Raw genomic sequence first — 18619 nt, forward strand, 5'->3', positions numbered from 1 at the left:
GACCATTGGGGGAGTAAACCAACGGAAGGAAGACCTTTCTCTCTCTGTGTCTATAACTCTACCTGTCAAATAAATAAATAAAATTTTTAAAAAGAGCTATTGAAAATCCTTTCCTCCTTAAAAGAAACAAAAATACTAGTATTTTAATATTGATACCAACTTTTCCAGAAGTTTATAAGTTTATCAAGAGTCAGGGAGCATTAATTCAAGAAAATGGTGAATTTCAGTAATAATAAAAAAAAAATCTTATGGCATTTTAACTTGCCTTATTCCTATCTCTCTCTCCAAAGCTCTGTGATAATCTTGAAAATCAACAGCTCCCCATCAACATGCAAATCAAGAACTACTAGTGGGCACACATCAGGATTGGCGGTCCTTCTAAGGTCCCAGAGAACTGTCATTGTTTGACCAGGCAATTCCCTGGAAAATCCCACTTGCAGGAGGTCACCATAGATCAAATCCGAGGTCACCATAGATAAAATCCTTTCCCCTTAGGGTATTTGTTGAAAACAATCAGCAGCAGTTGTCTAACATCGCAGTGGCCTGAAGCAACAGTAGCAGTTTGGGTGAGCAACAAGCTAAACAGAAAAAAAAAAAAAAACTTGAAAGTCTGGAGGATAATATTCCTGAGGGACTTTGAAAAGCTCCAACATCATTCTGGCAATCTAGAATTCATGTGGCTAGGCTTGTGCACACGCCCAGGAAAGATCTAATAAAGCCATAAGCTCTCACATATGGCTGACCCTGAGAGTCTACACAAGCAAGAAGGGGAGGCAGAAGCAGAGTTGTAGACCATATGCCTGAGCATTGAAGGTATGTTCCAACACGTACACAAAGTCTCACAAAGATTAGAAGCCTTCTGGTTTCAGGCATTCAAGGAAATCTATGTCCAATTAGTAGCTGACTGCTAAGCTATCCGAGAAGAATTCAGGAACTATGCATGACAATATATATAGACATTACAGAATTAGTTCAGAGTAGTCACTAAACAAACAAAAACAAAAATACCAAAAAAACCAATAGTGGGGAAGAGGGTAAAATCAGATTTCCAGAATTTCTACATGATATTATTTGAGATTTCCAGTTTTCTTTTCTTTTCTTTCTTTCTTTTTTTTTTTTTTTTTGAAAGGAAAAAGAGAATGAGAGAGAGAGAGAGAAAGATAAATTCCATTCTCTAGTTCACAACAGCCAGAGCTGGGCCAGGCTGAAGCTAGGAGCCCAGAACACAATCCAGGTCTCACACTCAAGTGCAGGGACTCAAGCATTTGGGCCACCATCTGTCACCTCCCAGGTATACTGCCAGTGTAGGAGTTGGAGTCCCTAGCTTGCTAAATGCCGGTTCCGCTTCTGTACTCTTGCTGCTTGCTTGCCTGCTATGCTCCCCTGGAATTTATGACCCGATGCTCCCCGCCAGTTCCTCCCCGTGCCAGTGCCATCTCCTTTGTGTGGCCTTCCCGCCACATGACGTATATAGCCTTTACGTTTAAATGAACCAATGAACATGTTAGGTCCCAATACCTTGCCATATAGAGAGTGAGAAGGTAACCTACATAGGAGATGACCTGCACCCTTGTAAGTGTGAGGCTATAAAAACCTCTCTTATGCAAATGAGGGGGCCTTTTGCCTGTGCACTGCTAAAGGGCTGTGTGCAGGTAAGGGGTCCCAGCCGGCTGGTAACAAATAAACCTCTGCTTTTGCATCCGCGACTGTGCCTTGTGCATTGATTGGGAAATTCGGACACAACACCAGGAAACTGGATTGGACTTCCTCCCAAGCACTCTGAAACAGATTGTGGGTTTCCAAAGTGGTGGGTTAACATGCAGTGCCACAACATTTGACTCAAGATGTCCAATTTTCAACAACAACAAAAAATATCACATAAGAAAACAAGAAAATATGGCCCCCAAATGGGGGGAAATAAAAATAGTCATGGGAGAGGCACGTGTTTGTGCACTGGTTATGATGCATTTGAGACATCCGCATCGTGTCCTGGAGAGCCAGAGCCTGAGTCCCAGCTCTGCTTCCTGGTCCAGCTTCCTGTTGATGGGAACCCAGAGAGCCAGAAAATGATGGCTTAAGTGGTTGGATCCCTGCCACCCATGTGGGAGACCAGGAATGAGTTCCTGGGTCCTGGCTTTGTCCTAGCCCAACCCAAGCTGTTGAAAGCATTTAGGGAGCGAAAAACCAAACAGAAGATGTCTGTATTTGCATCTCTATATCTCTCTCTTCCTTTCAAATAAAAATGTATATAAATTTTTAAAAATAGTCATTGGAAACATTGTCCAAGGAAGCCTAAAAGTTAGACTTACTAGATGAAGACTTTAATACCTATTTAAATATTTTCCAGGAACTGTATCTATACAACTAAAGGAAAATATGAGGACAATTTATCAAATAAAGATCGTCAAAAAGGTTAAAAATTATAAAACATGCCAATAAAAATTCTTGAGTTGAAAATTAAACTATTGAAATAAAAAATTTGGGGTCAGCGCTGTGGCACAGTGTGTAAAGCTGTCACCTACAGTGCTGGTTTCCCATTTGGGTGCCAGTTCAAATTCTGGCTGCTCCATTTCCAATCCAGTTCTCTGCTGTGGCCTGGGAGAGCAGTGAAAGATGGCCCAAATCCTTGGGCCCTGCACCTATGTAGGAGACCTGGAAGAAGCTCCTGGATCCTGGCTTTGGATCAGCACAGCTCTGGCCATTGCGACAAGTTGGGGAGTGAAGCATCAGATGGAAGATCTCTCTTTTTGCGCGTCTGCCTCTCTGTAACTCTGACTTTCAAGTAAACAAATAAAATCTTAAAAAAATTTCACTAGAGGAATTGAACAGCAGATTTGAGCTGACATTTAATATTATTCAGTTTGAAGATTACAGTGAGCAGAAAAAAAAATAGGAAAAAGGAACAGAGCTCCAAAGACCTGTGGGATGCACCAAGTATGTCAACATGCTCATAATAAGAATCCTTGAAGGAGAGAAACAATAACAGAAAGAGTACTTGCAGAAATGACTGAAAACTTCCCAAATGTAATTTTAAAATCATTAATCTGTAATCCAACAAGCCTCTACAAAATTCAAGTAGGACAAAGTTCAGAGATCCACATTTACATATATTATAGTAAGATTGTCAAGAATCTGGGAAACCTGACTGGTTCCCTCATTTCTCTATTCTCTTCAAGAAGGGAAACTGATTCTATTCTGAAGAACTCTCCATTGGATGTACAGTTTGATCTTTAGACCTTATAACATGATGGCTAACAATCTTCTGTAATAACGGCCTGGCTATATATGGAAGAAATTATGATTTCACAGCTAGATTTTCTTTGCCATGGGCACAGTAAACAGGCAAAACCTCCCTTTTAAAACCGAATGAAGGGAGAGAAAGTTTTACTAATGACTTCAGATTTTAAGGATAAGGTGGTCATCATGTTTGATGTTAAGGTGAGGACATCGCTTTCCTTGTGAGTATTGTCTACCTCACAGAAAAACCACTATCAGAACATGCTTGTGACTATAGATTTCCAGCTTAGGCCACCAAAGATTGAAGATGGGACTAAGTACCCCCTTGACTTGCATCCTCTTAAAGGTTTCCTCTGGTCTGCTTTAACAGAAACCAGGAGGAAGAAGAAGCTAGGCAGCAGAAGCAATGTAAAGGTAGGTGACAGGCTAATTAATGGCTGCTATACACAGTGATCTGCATCAAGGAGACACAACAGTCCAGTCCATCGTAAATGGCATTGTTTTTTTTTTATTTTTTTAAGATATATTTTATTTATTTGAAAGACAGAGTTACAGAGAGAGGTAGAGCCAGAGAGAAAGAGAGAGGGGTCTTCCATTCTGCTGGTTCACTCCCCAAATGGCTGCAATGGTTGGAGCTGAGCTGATCCAAAGCCAGGAGCCAGGAGCTTCTTCTGGATCTCCCACTTGGCACAGGGGTCCAAGGACTTGGGCCATCTTCTACTGCTTTCCTAAGCCATAGCAGGGAGCTGGATCAGGAGATGAGCAGCTGGGACTAGAACCAGTGCCCATATGGGATGCTGGTGCTGCAGGCTGGAGCTTTAACCTACTGCACCATAGTGCCAGCCCATGGCATTGGTTTTTCTATGTGAAAAGCCGGGGCTTCTGATGGACACAGAAGTCAGCTTTTGAAGAGACCTGGCAGCTCTGCCAGCCAAGAGTTGGGTCACTGGAAATGGAACTGCCCTGAAGTCAAAGGATGCCCAGGTCAGAGCCACAGATCTTACTGGCTCTAAGCTGAAAAGCTCTTTACTCAGCCCAACTTCCAAAGTAACCACAGCGGTTGAGGGGACAGCCAAGTAGGGTCAGTAACATTGCAGGTGGAAATGTAAATTTCCTTTTAGAGATGCCATCTACCAGCTCTCTGCCCAGGCCAGCTTGGTAATGCAAGTCAACAGGGTGCCTTCCCTATGGAGGTTCATACCTCCCTTAGGGTGTCTCTTCCAGTACCTTATGTGAAAAGATAGGTTTGGACCTCATATATACCTGGCCAGGCCTCAGCCCAGCTGATTGGTATCAGGTCCCTCCTGTCAGTTTCTACTGGCCTCTCAATAGGAACACTTGCTCATAGTTTATCCAGCACCTTTCTTAGGTCCTGTAATGACTCTGTCCTTTGTTTTAGACTCTGTGAGTTTAAACTGCTTATTAGATTCCTTTTCTCCAGACTTGAAACAGTGAAATTCTAGATGGCCACGCACATGAAACCTCGGATGGAAGCAGTTTCTGCAAGCTGGCACTGCATCCCCCTCGAGGAGCCACCTGCTGCTGAGAAGCCACCTCTTGTGGAACCCTGTCTTGACTGCCATTCCCAGTGATGCCCCTTTCCAGCATGAAGCAGCCACAGTGGTCATCGCCCAGTTCCCCTAACAGAAGTTAGGGTATATTCTTCTACGGGGGAGAGGGTGGTAGAGGATGTGAGGAGTAAGATGGGTTAGTGGGCAGTCAGGGTAGTCCGGACAGAGTTGGTTTTTTTGTTTTGTATTGTTTTGTTTTGTTTTGTTTTGACAGGCAGAGTTAGACAGTGAGAGTGAGAGAGAGAGAGAGAGAGAGAGAGACATAAAGAAAGGTCTTCCTTTTCCGTTGGTTAACCTCCTAAATGGCCACTGTGGCTGGTGCACTGTGGCCGGCGCACCGCACTGATCCGAAGCCAGGAGCCAGGTGCTTCCTCCTGGTCTCCCATGTGGGTGCAGGGCCCAAGGACCTAGGCCATCCTCCACTACACTCCCGGACCACAGCAGAGAGCTGGACTAGAAGAGGAGCAACCAGGACAGAATATGGCACCCTAAGCGGGACTAGAACCCGGGGTGCTGGCACCGCAGGTGGAGGATTAGCCAAGTGAGCCGCATGTCGGTCCGGGACAGAGGTTTAAGGGTGCAAAATACTTGCTTTCTCCGGAGGTTCTTTCGCAAGCTCAAAAGTGCCTGCCTGGCGTGGAAAGCCAAAACACTGTGGCAAAAAATGATCTATATGAAAGATCTCTGAGTGAGATCCCAGTGGAAAGAAGGGGCTATCAAAAAAGGATGTACTTTTCTCTGAAGGGAGGAGAGAACTTCCACTTTGCTTATGGCCCTGTTTAAATACTGATGGAGTTTGTGGACTCAAAGGGCTTCCACAGCCTTGGCAGCTCATGACAAGGGCCTTGGGTGATCACTAATGTCATAAATAAGAGTGTTCATTGTTAAATCAACAGCAGGAGTCACTGTGCACTTAGTCCCCATGTAGGACCTCTATCCTTAATGAGTTGACTATGAGAATTAACTGTAAAAGTTGTTTTCAAATAGTACTTTATACTTTGTGTATCTGTGGGGGTACAAATTGTGGAAATTTTTACTTAGTATAGAGTTGGTCTTCAGTATATAAAGTTAATTGAAAATGAATCTTAATGAAGAATAGGATGGGAGTGGGAGTAGGAGGGCGGGTATGGGGTTGGGGGAGAACCACTATATTCCTAAAGCTGTACCTATGAAATTTGTATTCATTAAATGAAAGGTTTCAAAAAAAATAGCAAAGAAAAGAAAAAAGTGCCTGCCCACTCCTTGGCAGCTTCCAATCTTAGTGCCTGCCCACTCCTTGGCAGCTTCCAATCTTATCATAAGAATAGCAAGGAAGAGGCAATTCTTTCTGATCTCCCAGTTGACTATAAAGCAAATTAGGCATCCCACCCTACTGATGGTTCTTTGTTTCTTCCAGACAGGATGAAAGATTGCAAATCAGGTATTTTGATGGGTGTTATCCCTGCCTTGTAAATGAATGTCAAGCTGAAGTTTTTTTCTTCTCCAAAATTGTGCCTAAAAGCCCGGTACCACCAGCCCTCTCGGATTTTGCTTTTCTTGGAGCCCCTTTCCATGCCACTCTGTCTGGAAGTCTCTGACTCTGATAAATCTTGCTTTTATACCTTAAAAAAAGACTGTCAAGAGATAAAGATATAATTTTGAAAGCAATAAAAGAGAAGAGACTTATCACATAAAAAGGATCTTCCTTTTTAAATTAATACTTGTATATTTTTATGGGGTACACTTATATTTTAACAGGTACATACAGTATAAACTGATCAAATCAGGAAATTAGCATTTCTGTTGCCTCATCATTTCTTTGTATTTGGAGCCTACAAATTACTCTCTTCTAGTTCTTCATACAGGGTTGACTACATTATTGTGAACTATAGTCACCCTGATGTAAGTACTATGGAACAATAAAACTTTACCTAAATGTGTTCTGGTATACAAGAGTTCTTCAATAAGATTAACAATTTCTCACCAGAAACTATGGTAGCTAGAAAGTAAACGGAGAGTATATTCATAGTGCTGGGATAAAAATTCCTGTCCAGGGGCTGGCGCTGTAGCATAGCAGGTAAAGCCACCACCTGCAGTGCTGGCACCCCATACGGCACCAGTTCGAGTCCTGGCTGTTCCACTTCTGATCCAGCTCTCTGCTATGGCTTGGGAAAGCAGTAGAAGATGGCCCAAGTCCTTGGGCCCCTGCACCCGCATGTGAGACCTGGAAGAATATCTTGGCTCCTGGCTTTGCATCGGCCCAGCTCTGGCCTTTGCTGCCAGTTGGGGAGTGAACCAGTGGATGGGAGACCTCTCTCTCTCTCTGCCTCTCCTTCTCTCTCTGTGTAACTCTGACTTTCAAATAAATAAATAAATCTTTAAAAAAAATTCCTTTCTGTCTAGAATTCTACAACCAGCAAAATTACCCTTTGAAAATAAAAGAGAATTAAACAAAAACTGAATGGATTTGTCACTAGAATACCTGCACTAAAGAAACACTAAAGGGAGTTTTTCATGCCAAAACAAACAGGAACTAAACAGTAACTGAAATTCACACAAAGCAATAAAAGAGCAATGAAAGTAATTACTTTGGTTAATATAAAAGATAGTATAAATGTACAGAAATTTTTTCTTCCTATCTTATTTAAAACACAATTATGTAAAGCAGTATTATAAATCTGTATCGACTGGCAAACAATGCATAGATATAACTGGTATGACACTAATAGTATCCAAGGAGGAGGAGCAGACTTACACAGGAGCACGTTTGTATTTACTATTAAAGTTAAGTTGGTATTGATCCTTCAGTTGATACTGTTGTAAATTAAGATTGATTGTAATTCCCAGAATAACAGATACAAAAGTAATGTAAAAATATGTACAAGGGTATGCAAATGGCATCATGTGGGGCTCAAGCTGCTGCGCCAAGAACAAATTAGGAGGGCAGAAATCCAGAAATGTATTTCACAGAGCCGGTCAGAGAACTTTAAGGCTAAAACTAAAGCAAAACCAGTTACTACTAATCTTAAGAAGAAAAATATTGTGAATGATGAAAAAATTAGCAAAATTTGTATGTTTTGTAAATATACAAAAGGGGCTTGCATATTTCTCGAGAGGCCTTCTCAGGAATCTTGGCAGAAAGAGCTGATTCCTCCGCTGCATCATGAAGATGAACCAGCTAATGCTGACAAAGCTACACGATTACTGGCTCTGTTGTAATACAGTGATGATACAAAGGTCAATAAAGTAAATGTTTTACACAATTTTATTTATTTATTTAAAGATTTATTTTATTTATTTGTAAGAATGACAGAGAGAGGGAGAGACAAAGAGATTGTCCATCTGCTGGTTTACCCCTCAGATAGCTGTGACAGCTTGGGGCCAGACCAAAGCCAGGAGCCTGGAACTCCACCTGAGTCTTCCACATGGGTACAGGGGCCTAAGGACTTGAGCAAAATTCTGCTACTTTCCCAGGCACATTAGCAGGGAGCTGGATCAGAAGTAGAGCTTCCCGGACTTCAGCTAGCACTCTAATATGGATGCCAGCATTGCAGGTGGTGGTTCAACCCACTGTGCCACAACACTGGCCCCTGTACAACTTTATTGCAGTGACTGTTCCTCACCACCGCCGGAGAATTAGGCAGGCTGCCCGCAGCTTGCCTTGACCAAGGAGGGGAAGTGCACCACCCGCCACTCAGCCTTCCCCAAACCCGGGGGACAATCAGGCGCGGTGTGGAGCCCAGTTGAAGCAGGGTCTCACTTTATTGTAAAAGGGAGGTGTATATATAGCTGAGGTACAGAGCGGATGGTACAGAGCGGGATGAGCTGATGCGGGCAAGGGGTGGGGTGTTGTGATGCAAAAGGGTCCTAGGCACTCCTGTTATACCACCTTGATGATCCTTAGGCAGAAGCACCCTGGGGCTGGGGTGTTTGATACCAGGGATTTGAAACTTAAAGTCAGGTTTTCAAATTCGAGGCAGGCTCAGGAAGTTCCTCTAGGCCTCTCTGGATTCAGCGTCCCCCACACTTTATTTTTTAAAAATCTTGTTATTCTACAGGCACTGGCAAAAACAAACTACATAAACAGATCTTTCCTATACTCTAAGAAAGTAGAATGAGGAAAGTAAACGAATGTGATTGGGTGTTAAAACAGGAGGCACTTTACAAAGTCTGCTCATTCAGTTACAGAGCCTCCTTCACATCCTTCACTTGCAAGTGGCAGTGACGGGACTGAAGGACCTGCAGAACTACTGTTTCATGGCAGCACAAATGCAAAATACACACTGTTGGACCCTTGGCCAATATTTTTGTTTTTGATCACCTAAAGTCTACTTCAATTTTCCTCTCGTAAAAGGAAAAAACAGAAGGATTCAGAATTAGCCAAAAGAAACAAACAGAAACCTCAGAATGCAATTACTTAGGAGTGTAGGGATTGTATATTAAAACACTTTTCCCTCGAAGCAGTCACAGTGCTTTTATGGTTGAAGTTTTCTGAAGCAAAAAAAAAAAAAAAAAGGAAATTATTTGGAAATAAATAAGGAAAAAAAGTATTACATTAGTTATTTTAAATACTTAGGTTATTAAGAAATCTAAATATTACATTTAAAGGTAGATAAGTCCCAAGTCTCCATGGAATCTAATAGTTTTGTTTCTGAACATCAAATAAATTACAAACTTCTCCATTATTATATAATTAAAGTTGTGGTCATCTCCCAGCATAGGAGAAAGTGATGAGAAGAAATGCTGCAAACCAAATAAAAATTCAGTGTTACTAACGATTTCTACAAACAGGTAATGCTATTTAACGTTAAGTACACTGAGGCTGGGACTGTGGCACAGTGGGTTAGACCACTGCTGGTGACATGGCATCATGTGTCCTGGCTGCTCTGCTCCTGATCCAGTTTCCTGATAATGCAACTGGGGAAGACAGCAGATGATGGCCCAAGTGCTTGGGCCCCCGTCATACTTGCGGGAGATCTGGATGGCGTTCCATGATCCTGGCTTTAGCCTGGCCCACCCCTTGCTGTTGTGGTCATTTTAGGAGTGAACCAGTGAAATGGAAGATCTCTCTCTCCCCCTCTTTCTCTGTCACTCTGCCTTCCAAATAAATAAACAAATCTTTTTTGTTTTGTTTTAAGATAGTCTCAAATATATCAACCCCAATTAAGCTGTTTACTATGTGACATGTAAGTTTTTTAATATAATATATAAAGTAATGATCAAATTAACAATATATATTTAATGTATGCTTTGAAAGAGTCTAATTTCAAGGTAATTTGTACTGATTATTGGTATTAGCTTGAGCAACAAGTTAAATTTTTATTGTTGCAACTGTCACTAAAACACTCATCAAAGTAGTTGATTTACCACCTTGAAAACAGAAGTGTGCACTAGATTAAACTACATTATGATTTTACTACATAAATATTTAGTAAACATCTAAGTTGTTACTGAAGAAAATATGTATAGTGAAATGAAAAAAATATATTATTTATATATAAAAATTATATACTAGAAAATATCTAATACAAAAGAAGGCAGTAATGAAGAAAGGATGATATATGTAACACATATATAAAACAAATAGCAAAATGTCAGGCATAAATTTCACATTATCAGTAATTACAATGAATATAAATAAACTGAACATTTCAACTCCAAGACAGAATTTGGCAGAAAATGTTTTGTTTTGTTTTAAAACCCTGCTCTTGGGGCCAGCATGGTGGCATTAGTGGGTAAAGCCGCTGCCTTCAATGCTAGCATCTTGGCTGTCCACTTTTGATCCAGCTCTCTGCTAATGGCATGGGAGAACCTGCACCCATGGAGGAGACCCTGAGGGAGCTCTGGGCTCCTGGCTTCATCCTGGCACTGCCCAGCTGTTGCAACCATTGAGGAGTGAACCAGCGGGTGCAGGATCGATCTCTCTCTCTCTCTCTCACCTTCTGTAACTCTGTCTTGGAAATAAATAAAAAATAAAAATAATAATTAAAAAACATAATCGAGCTTTACACTGTCTACAAGAATATCACTTTAGGTGCAAATGCACAAAAACTTCAGGTTGAAAGTTGTTTTTTTTTTTGTTTTTTTTTTTTTTGTTTTTTTTTTTTTTTACAGGCAGAGTGGACAGTGAGAGAGAGAGACAGAGAGAAAGGTCTTCCTTCCATTGGTTCACCCCCCCAGTGGCTGCTGCAGCCAGCCGCGCTGATCTGAAGCCAGGAGCCAGGTGCTTCTTCCAGGTCTCCCATGCAGGTGCAGGGCTCAAGCACTTGGGCCATCCTCCACTGCACTCCCGGGCCTCAGCAGAGAGCTGGCCTGGAAGAGGAGCAACAGGGACAGAATCCGGTGCCCGGGACTAGAACCTGGGGTGCCAGCGCCGCAGGCGGAGGATTAGCCTATTAAGCCGCGGCGCTGGCTGAAAGTTTTTTTTTTTAAAGATTTATTTATTTGAACTGGTGCCCATATGGGATGCCAGCACTGTAGGCGATGGCTTTACCCACTATGCCACAGCGCCAGCCCCAGGTTGAAAGTTAAAAAGAAGATTCCATGTAAGCAGTAAAACCAAAAGAGAGCTGAAGTTACTATACTAATATCAGACAAAATTTAAGATAAGAACTGTTACCAGGGGGCTGGTATCGTGCTGTAGTGGATTAAGCTGCAGCTTGCAATGCCAATGCCCTATATTGGAATTCCAGTTCAAGTCCCAGCTGCTCTACTTCCAGTCCAGCTTCCTACTAATGTTCCTGGGAAGGCAGCAGATGATGGCTCAAGTACTTGTGCCCTGCCACCCATGTGGGAGACCTGATTGAAGTTCCTGGCTCCTTGCTTCAGTCTGGCCCAGATCAGGTTGTTGCAGACATTTGAAGAGTGAACCAGTGGATGGATAGTCTCTCTCTCTCTCTCTCTCTCTCTCAGCCTTTCAAATAAATAAATCTTCTAAAAAAGAATTTTTAGTAGAGGTAAAGAATCCCATTGTATATTGGTAAAAGAATAAGTGCAGTGTGCATATATATACTTTATATATGTATATTATATATTATATATATTTTATATATGTATATATGCATATATATACTTTATATATATAAATATCTATGCACCTAAAAACAGAGTCCCAAATACATGAAACAAAAACTGATAGAGGGGCCAGCACTGTGGCATAGTGGGTAAAGCTGTTGCTGCAGTGCTCAGCATCCCATATGGGCGCTGGTTCAGGTCCCAGCTGCTCCAGTTCTGATTTAGCTCTCTGCTACAGCCTGGGAAAGTGGTGGAAGATGGCCCAGGTGCTTGAAACCCCGAAGACGCTCCTGGCTCCTGCTTTCAGATCAGCATAGCTCTGGCTGTTGCATTCATCTGGGGAGTGAACCAGCGGATGGAGGATCTGTCTCTCTCTCTGCCTCTGCCTCTCTGTAACTCTGCCTTTCAAATAAGTAAATAAATCTTTTAAAAAAACTTGATAGAAATGAAAAGAAACAAAAATAATTCTACAATAATAGTTGGAGGTTTAAATACCTCACTTTTAATAATAACTCAACCAGGCAGAAAATCAACAAGGAAACACTTAAGCGTCATTGTTGTTGAGAGGAAAATTCCTTAGCTCAATTATATCTAGTAGATTTCATTTGAGCAGAACAAAACAGAACAAAAATAAATTACAAATGAAGCATTTCCCAGACCCAGAAAAGGTTTTGTGAACTCTAACCAGCCATAATATTAGACCATATTTACAGAAAAACAAATCTGTGAAATAGAAAACAGCTTAATTGACTGCAACCTGGTTAATCAACCAGTCAATTGGTTACAGCTTAACTAGAAAATTATTTGTAGCTCCATTAGTTAACTGGCCACAGAGCCCTCTGAAATTAGCCAAAGCTCAGGTACTATGAATAACTTCTATGTTGATGTAATCTATTAACCCAGTGCAGGTGCTTGGTCTAAATCCACGGCTTCCAACAAAACCTTATTTAACACTACAAACCAATTAAACCCAACAAACATAGATGTACCTTGAAAACACTATGCTAAACGAAATAAGGTAGTCACGAAAAAGTCATTTAATGTGTAATTCCATTTTTATGATTGTTGAGAATAGGAAATAATACATAGAAACAAAAAGTAGATTAGTGGTTTCTAGGAGTCATGGGGAAAGGAAAGTTGGGAGTGACTGTAGTTCCTTGTAATTTGCAAAGTTAAACTAACATTAATTGCCATTCATACATCACCTGAATTTTTGTTAAGGTTTACAAATTATTAAGCCTGAGTCAACCAACCTGGGGAGATCAGTGATGGATCCCAGGAGGAGAGATGAGAAATGGAGAAGAAGACTCACCCTCTTCCTATGCACAAAATAGAATGTGGCTCACATCATAGGCCTATTGCAAGTATCAAAGGGTGGCGTGTCTGTGCAAGTACTTTATAGACACACCACACCATACAAATGGGAGGAATCATTACTGTTTAATGAGCCATAGAAAGAGTTCACTAAATTATTTGTGGTCTGAGTTCCTGTTCAGTTTTTACATGTAAGATCATGTCCAAATTTTCCATAGAGAATTTTAGTCTCTGAAAGAATGGTATATGACAAATATAAAATTACAGCATTGTCATTAACTAGCATAATTTATCTTGCTATTGTGACTAAATGACATGTCAACAAAAGTTTAAAGTACATAATAAAATTTTCTCAATGTATTGACAGAATTTGAGACACATTTGAGATGAAGATTTAAAGGCACTTCATAAATGGGAAAATGCCAAATAAATGCCAGTTATCAATATTAATTGAACCAAGGAAGCTTCATTCATTTTAGCTTTTAAGTTTATACTGGAAAAATATCAGCCAATTTCCAATTCAGTCCCATGACAATATTTATTGGTGCCACCTGCTGGAAGCTTCTGAAAAATTGATAAGGTTAAGATGAACAAAATGATAAATAGCACAGCACATTTTGTTTAAATACATGTATTCCTCCTATATTAAAATTAATGTAGGTAAAGTTCCTGGCATGAATTTCTTGAATTAAAATTTGCCATATAAAACATTTGATGCTGAATAGCTGAAATGTTTCATAAATTATTCATTCATTCATTCAACCAGTATGTTTTGAGCTCGTGGTGTCTACCAGGCATGCAAGAAAGTCTAAGTAGCTGTCACTGATCCCATAGGGGCTACAGCCTCCACTTGATGGGGCAGATGACAGATACACAAACAACTAAATGTCAGGTATTGGAATAAACAAAAAACTCCTTGGGGAAGCCAAGGAAGGTCCTTCCAAATTCAGTAAGTGATAGTCTTTTCCATAAAATACTGAAATTTACCATCTTTACACAAGCAGGGGAAAGAAGGGAGAATTACTGAAGAAAACTAAAACTTGAAGTGAAGTCATGAGGCAAGTAGGGGTAGGAATAAAGAAAACAAAGCCTTCTCCACTGTCATGAAATATCAGAGGGAAGTGGTCTCCCTGATGGTCGGGTTAGGTTAGTCTAGCCCTGTGCATTAAATGCACCATGGATTTCAATATAGAGTGCATAAATACTCTGCCACCCAAGACATGTATCAGCCTCCTTAGAGTTTTCCCTACACTCATTTAGCATAACTGTGGTGGATTTTCATCCTCCCCAGCAGGCTCACCCCCAATAAATTCACTGATCCCACAACGAGCCCATCCTGCATCTTACATGACTGAAATGTTCGGATTCCTGGAAACTTAGTGAGTGAGGATTTCCAGGTATGGACTTGTTTATTGAGCATTAGCTTCAAACCAGGGGTTCTCAGAATTTAATGTGTAACAAAATCACTTGCAGGGCTTCTTAAAACGCAGACCCTGGGTCCTACCTCCAGAGTTTCTCATTCAGAAGGTCCTGGGTGGAGTCTGAGAAGCTGCGTTTCTAACAGGGTCCCAGGTGATGCTGATACTACTGGTCCAGGGACCACTCTGGAGAAACACTGCTTTAGACTCTGACTGTTACATATTAATGTTAGCCATCGCAAAACACACTGAACACCAGAGTAAGGGAAAGGGTTTATTGGGGAACACCCTACAGACTGGAGTGAAGGGGTGGTGAAGGAAAAAGAGAAGGAGACTATAAGAGAGAGAGAGACAAAGAGGAGGGAGAAGGGGAGGGAGGAGACTACAGAGCAGAACCAGGAGAGCACAGGAGAGAAGGGCCAAGAGAAAAGAACCAAGAGAGCCGTGTTCAGGCCCTTTTAAAACTTTGCCTGAGGGTGGGCAGGGAAGCAGGAGCAGCGAATCCCATTAGGATGGGGGTGGAGCCTGGCTCAGGTAGCTGGGCCATGTGGCCACCTGGCTAAAACTGCGCCAGTTTCCTAACACTGACAACATCAACTAAAGAGAATAAAGGCAAAACATTCACCAGTTTTACAAGCATTTAAAAATAACTTATGATGACTTGTTCTGATATAAAAAGAAATAAAGTTACATTGAAAATGTTGAAAAATAAATTATAAAAAAGAAAATAAAAATCACCTAAAATCTCAATATCCAGAAATAACCACCATAAATGATTTGGTTTCTTTCTTTCCATATTTTCTTTGATATATGTGTATATACACATGCCTATAATTGAAATAATTCTGTAGGTACAAATTTGTATCTGATTTTTTTCTTTGCCACTGTATTTGAACATTTTCCATATCATTTAAAAAGTTAGCCAATATAGAGTACATAAATGATCAAGTTATTGCCATAAGCAGTGAGTGCTCAAAACCTTGGGGACTGCTGGGAGACGAGTAGAACCTACTGCAGAGTTGACCCATCCAAGGAGCAAGGAAGCTGTGGTATTTATCCTATATCTCCCATTTGCTTTTGGTTGGGAGCTGTTGGGCCAACAGAAAAACTTGACAGAGTCACAGTGCTTGCAGTAGAAAGTCACTGGAATGTAAAAGGACAATGAATGAATATGGGTCCCCCTCCCCCCCAACCCCCGGCACTGTGGCATAGCAGGTAAAGCTGCAGCCTGCAGATCCAGCATCCCATATGGGCGCCAGTTCTAGTCTCAGCTGCTCCTCTTTCGATCCAGCTCTCTGCTATGGCCTGGGAAAGCAGTAGAAGGTGGCCCAAGTCATTGGGCCCCTGCACCACATGGGAAACCTGGAAGAAGCTCCTGGTTCCTGGCTTTGGATCAGCGCAGCTCCTGCCGTTGCGGCCATCTGGGGAGTGAACCTGTGATGGAAGACCTCTCTCTGTCTCTACCTCTCTCTGTAACTCTGACTTTCAAATAAATAAAATAAATCTTAAAAAAAAAAGAATATGGGTAGGCTATGGATGGGTAATAAACAGCATCTACTACAGAGAACAAATCCAGAGTGGTGATGGAGCATCTCAAGGAGATGACTGAGAAACACACCCATGTAGTCCTCTACTATGCTCATTTGGTTTTAAAACCAATACTATTATGGAATAGGTAATTTTGTATTCTTTATATTGAAGCAGTGTTTACAGAACAGTGTCTTTATAAGATGTCCTCACAGACTAAGCCTTACAGCCTGCAGAACTCGGGGCTCAGACATGACAGGCTCTCTATCGGCTTGCTCTGAACACACCTGCCAGCACTTCTTCATGCTGTAGTATTTTCTGAAATGGTTTAGCTTATTTTCAGCTGCCTGTGGTTGCCTCATTTTAGCTCTTTTTCTGCAGGTGATAGACTCTTCTTCAATCAATTACAGCTGTGTTTTTTTTTTTAAAGATTTATTTGAAAGAGTTACAGAGAGAGGTAGAGACAGAGAGAGAGGTCTTCCATCTGCTGGTTCACTCCCCAGATTGCCACAACGGCCAGAGCTGCGCCGATCCGAAGCCAGGAGCAGGGACTTCTTCCCAGTCTCCCACACGGGTGCAGGGGCCCAAGGAGTTGGGCTATCTTCCACTGCTTTCCCAGGCCATAGCAGAGAGCTGGATTGGAAGAGGAGCAGCTGAGACTAGAACTGGCGCCCATATGGGATGCCGGCGCTTCAGGCCAGGGCTTTAACCTGCTGCGCCACAGCGCCAGCCCCAGCTGTATTTTTTTTTTAAAGATCTATTTTATTTGTTTGAAAGGCAGAGTTACAGAGAGGGAGAAGGAGGGGCCGGCGCTGTGGCTCACTTGGTTAATTCTCCGCCTGCAGCGCTGGCATCCCATATGGGCGCCGGGTTCTAGTCCCGGTTTCTCCTCTTCCAGTTCAGCTCTCTGCTGTGGCCCGGGAGAGCAGTGGAGGATGGCCCAAGTGCTTGGGCCCCTGCACCCACATGAGAGACCAGGAAGAAGCACCTGGCTCCTGGCTTCGGTTCTGTGCAGCGCCGGCCATAGCAGTTCATTCTCCAAATGGCTGCTACAGCTGGAGTTCGGCCAGGCAGAAGCATGGAGCCATGAGCTTCATTCAGGTCTCTCATGTGGATGCAGGGTCCCAAGCATGTATCTTCTGCTGCTTTCCTAGGCACATTAGCAGAGAGCTGGATTGAAAGTGGGCAGCAGGGAATCAAATGGGCACCAATGTGGGATGGTGGCATTGCAGGAGGCAGCTTAACCTATTACGCCACAATGCCGGCCCTTTTCCAGCTATATTACAGCTAGTGCCCTCTTACTGTGGGCAAGGCAGTCCCTAAGTTGGTTACACACACTTGGAGTATGGCTTCTGTATCACAGAACTGGGGCAGAAGAAAGAGCAATGTAGCCAGTTATAGCTGAAATGTCACAAATTGACACTTCTACCTAAACAAATTTGGTACATTTTCCTACATGAATGGCTCTCCACTGCCATGTACCTTTCAAACAATCTCCAGAGACTGAATAAGAGTTCTTATTTTCATATTGTATTGCTGTTTTGCTGGTGAGAAATTGACCTTTTCATTCCATCATTTTGGAAGTCCCATCTCATCCTCTTTGTCCTTTCCTGACTGACAGTTGGTGGAAATAGCATGAGCAAGTAGAAAGGCGATAGTCAAATGTCTTCTCTCTGTGCTAAGATCTCTTGAGCAAATAATAGGAGCATGCATGTTCTGGGATCTTCCCTTTGTATCCTCAACCTCTTTTGCCACTAATGAGGAATATTAACTTTGCATATGTTAAGTACAGTAGATATAAGTTGCAATTTTTGTGGAGGTTAAGATCAGCTGATTAATCATGGAATTAGCCTAATTAATTGTTTTAGCATTCCTAAAAAAAACGAATTTAAGTTGGTAGACAAAAATTTAGGGTGAGAGTAAAGTTCAAGGGCAAATCTATACATTCAGACATGTTAAAATATTTTCTGAATTATGTAAGTAATAAATGTCTATCACAGAAAAAAGGGCTTTATCTTTCCTTCCCAAAGTATTTGTGATTCTTTAGGCATTCACTCTAGTTAACAACCACACTAGTTTTGCTCTAGCAAATTATCACTCTATTTTTGGTTAAATCCTAACTCTTACCATTTCCTTTCCATCATAACTAGTTAGGCTCAGAGTTGGAGTCTATTCAAAAACACTCTAAGTATTTCCAATAGGGCAATTAATAGAAAGAATAGTTCAAAAGTGCTAGAATGGCAGAAGAAGCAACAGTAAAACAATGAGCTACCTGAGAGATTAGCAGCTGGGGAATTTGCTACCCCCTCAAGGCGGGAGGAAAAGAAAGGAAGGAAGTGCTGTCACCAGGCCCATCAGGCATTCCTCTGTTACTACCCAGGCTTGTTGTTATTGCCAGAACTACAGGGGCCCACAGCAGCCACAGTTTCACCTACTGCCCACCAGCAGCTGTGGCCCACTGCCAAAGAACATTGAAACAGTAGCCATCCAGGGGTGTTAGACAAAGAGTGCTTACCGTAGGCACTGGCAGTTTATTGAAAGGAAATGTTTTCAGGCTCT

The 18619-nt window shown here is 41.8% G+C and overlaps 1 pseudogene; it reads left to right on the forward strand.

Moving 5' to 3' along the window:
- Positions 1-7689: 7689 nt before the first annotated feature.
- On the forward strand, positions 7690-8006 carry LOC127490792 (ribosomal biogenesis factor pseudogene; annotated as a pseudogene).
- The last annotated feature ends 10613 nt before the right edge of the window (positions 8007-18619 follow it).

Source organism: Oryctolagus cuniculus, chromosome 6 (genome assembly GCF_051225735.1).
Source record: "Oryctolagus cuniculus isolate XC-2025 breed Fujian yellow rabbit chromosome 6, ASM5122573v1, whole genome shotgun sequence".
Classification (NCBI taxonomy): domain Eukaryota; kingdom Metazoa; phylum Chordata; class Mammalia; order Lagomorpha; family Leporidae; genus Oryctolagus; species Oryctolagus cuniculus.